This window comes from Phoenix dactylifera, chromosome 7 (genome assembly GCF_051530095.1).
Source record: "Phoenix dactylifera cultivar Ajwa chromosome 7, Ajwa_hap1_PhDact_Kaust_v1.1, whole genome shotgun sequence".
In the NCBI taxonomy this organism is placed as follows: domain Eukaryota; kingdom Viridiplantae; phylum Streptophyta; class Magnoliopsida; order Arecales; family Arecaceae; genus Phoenix; species Phoenix dactylifera.
This window is the reverse complement of record NC_143196.1, coordinates 21,431,863-21,435,519: the sequence shown is the minus strand read 5'-3', so window position 1 is coordinate 21,435,519 and position 3,657 is coordinate 21,431,863. Positions and strand designations below refer to the sequence as shown.

Sequence of the window (3,657 nt, the reverse complement as noted above, 5' to 3'; positions counted from 1 at the left end):
TTATGTATGTGTATGTGTATCACTTGTAGGTTTAGAAGATGGCTTTGTTGCATCTAACGGACCAAAAGATAAGCTTCTTGGGGGTCTATTACCTGCTGGGTTTCATGAAGGAACCTGTTTGAGCCGATATCAATCTGCATCATACCGGAAAGCATCACCTCACTTACTTTCCCATTATCTATCAAGGAGGCTGAGAAAGTACGAAGCCCTCCATAGGAGATGTGGGCCAAACACAGCATTGTACAACAAAACCATAGAACAGTTGAAGAATCGTCACAACAACGGGACTGCCGGGTGCAACTACGTAGTATGGATACCGTTCAGTGGCTTAGGGAACAGGATGCTAACTCTTGCTTCGGCTTTTCTTTATGCTCTCCTTACCAACAGGGTCTTACTTATCCACCCAGATGCTAGCATGAGAGACCTCTTTTGCGAGCCATTTCCTCATACCTCATGGCTTCTTCCTTCTGACTTTCCCATGAAGGGGTTCCCGAAATTTAGCCGCACAAATCCTCGGTGTTACGGCAAAATGTTGAGAAGAAAAGCTAGTGCTAACAGTAGTGATGATGCTGCAGCGCAGCGACCGCCTGCTACTGTCTATCTTTATCTTTTTCATGATTATGATGACTTTGATATGCATTTCTTCTGTGAAGATGATCAACAATTTCTTCGGAAGATCCCTTGGCTGGTTATTGAATCAGACAATTACTTTGCACCATCTCTCTTTTCAATTCCATCATATGAAGAAGAATTAAGCAGGCTATTCCCCAAGAGAGATACTGTTTTTCATCATTTGGGACGTTATCTTTTCCACCCAACCAATACAGTGTGGGATATGATAACCAGGTATTATCAAGCTTATCTTGCAAAGGCCAAGGAAAGGGTAGGCATCCAAATAAGAATTTTTAACAGAGGTAGTCCATTCATGCATATGTTGGATCAGATACTTGCATGTTCTTTAAGGGAAAATTTGCTGCCTGATGTCAATCTCAAAGAACCAATTGTTTCGACTACAAATAAAGTAGTATCGAAAGCTGTTCTTGTAACTTGTTTGCACTCTGAAGTCTATGAGAAGATGAAGACAATGTACTACGAGCACCCGGCTGTTACTGGTGAGATTGTTGGTGTTTATCAACCAAGCCATGAAGAAGTCCAGCAGACGAAAGAGGAGACGCACAACAAGAAAGCATGGGCAGAGATTTATCTTCTGAGTTTGACAGATGTGTTGGTTACAAGCGCCTGGTCGACATTTGGATACGTGGCTCAAGGTCTTGGGGGTTTGAAGCCATGGATTTTGATCAGGTCTGAGAACATGACGATGCCAGATCCTCCTTGCCGTCGAGCCTTATCAATGGACCCTTGTTTTCATAACCCTCCCACTTGCTCCTGCAATGGCAAGAGGGATGTTGATAAGGTACTGGTCTCGCATGTGAGGCATTGTGAAGATTTGAGCTCAGGCCTCAAGCTGGTTCATGAAGCTTAGTGGCTGTTTCTTACCGACTTCGCATTTGGATATGCTAGAGATCCTACTAGATATATGCTTTGATTGTACAAAAGTCACTAGATATTTGATAGAACTCCACTAGTTAATTGCGTTGTATATAGTTCGAAAAATGTAAGTGGATGACATGACCAAAGCATAACCTTATAATTTCATGCGCAATATCAGATCAAATTTGCAGCCTTTGTTATTCTGAGACTTTCCTTGAAGGAATTTAGTCATTTTTTGTACATCTGGATTAGATAAACTGATCGATAATATAATGTGATCTATGATAAGTTTGAATACAAGCATTGATTCTAAACCTATAGATAGATGATGAAAGGATTAAGGCATGCAAAAGCTTGGACAGTTCTAATAGCCTCCAATTTCTCCATGGCAGAATCTCTCTTTTGGAGGGGGGTATTAAATCTTTGTTTTAAGCAAGAGCAAAGGTTCCAACTGCCTTTATTAAAGATATGAAACCTTACAAAAGCTCTGACTCAGAAGATGGGAAGCAACAAAAGTTTTTCATCAAAAGTGGGGGTTTACAAGAAGGAAGGGGGGGATAAGTCATTACAGAGAAGGTAAAAACCAGACATCTGTCCGAGGAACAATGTCACTCCACAAGAAGAGAAACAAAATGCCTTTTATTAGAATGCAGAGATTTTCATGCCAAAAAAAAAACAAAAAATCATTGTTTGTTTCCACCAGAGGCACCAAGAGATAGATATGATCAGAGTTTCAAGCTTTGTTGGGTCACGCCTCGAGTCCAGAGTGCGACAGATGCCGCACGCCTGCATAGCGAACCACATGGGCATGCAAGGCTACAGACCATATCAAAGCAATGACAAATTCCTAATTTTTTTTAATCAATAATTTATTCAAAGCAATTTTCTAAAGTTTAAAAGTACCATAAGTCAACATAAATCCAATACTTTAACTAGTTTATCTAAAATGCCAATAACTGAAGGAATCATCAGAAAATTTAGCGAACTCCCCAAGTCTCGAATGGTCAGGTGTCTATGCATCTGGATCTAAAAAATAAAAAAAAATATGATAATGAGCTATACTAGCCCAGTAAGCAACATAATATCTCGGAGTGGGGTCAAAGCATGTCAGATAATTAATTAAAATACAAAATAATGACTGAAAAATAAATCACAAATAAATATATATTTTTAAAAATTTATTAAGCATTTTCATAAAAACTTTGATATTAGAATTCCAACATCAATAGGCTATAGCCATGTAACCTAGTGGCATGGGTCACACAAAGTGCCAAAAACCACTATTGTTAACCACTGATAGCAACAGTGTCCAAAAACTACTATTCTAATTATCGGTGGTGTGGTGTCAAAACCGGTTCCTCACAGATTACAAGTTGACAGGGCCAACGAATAATCTCCATTAGCGGGGCCAGAACAAATCATAGCCATGCTGAGAAAAAATACATACAAAATAGATTTTTTATAATTTGCCTAGTCACGTTTTTCAGATTTCACAATATATAACATTACTTTAAAATGATTATTAACATGCTCGACCTATTTAACTAAGCACAAAATATATATCAAAATTTAGTTATGGGATATTATCAAGCTTATCTAGCCTAGGCTGATGAAAGGGTCGGCATCCAAATCAAAGTTTTCTGAAAGGGACCTATTTCAATTCATGATGCATTAAACCAACTTCTATCGTGCTCTTTAAAGGCGACGTTGTTGCGCGATATCAATTTTGAAAAACCACTTGTTTTAATTATAACTGTAGTTAGATCGAAAGATGTATTTGTTAGCTTCTTTACAAACTATTTTCTTTGAGAAGCTAAAGGCGATGTATTGGGAGGAGCCAACCATTAATGGAGAGAGTATTGTTGTCCATAAACCAAGCCATGAAGGGTAATGGCAAACACACAAGCTGATGCACAACATTAAAGCATGGCAATGATATATTGTCACGCCCCCAGCCCATTGATATTTGATGGGGGATGTGGCATCCCACCACACACATGTAGGGTTTGTCTCCACAAGCATACAAGGTGACAAAACGTGAAGCAAGGATACAGACCAATCCAACAACACAGGTAGGATAAAAATTTCTGAACTAATTCTTGATTTTCAAAAATTGGATTGGCGACACGCCAAACCCAAAACAAACCTACTTTAAACATTAGGTTG

General features: G+C 38.8%; 1 pseudogene; it reads left to right on the top strand.

Moving 5' to 3' along the window:
• The first annotated feature begins 226 nt into the window (after nt 1-226).
• LOC103718388 (galactoside 2-alpha-L-fucosyltransferase pseudogene) lies at nt 227-1,661 on the top strand (annotated as a pseudogene).
• Nucleotides 1,662-3,657: the final 1,996 nt, after the last annotated feature.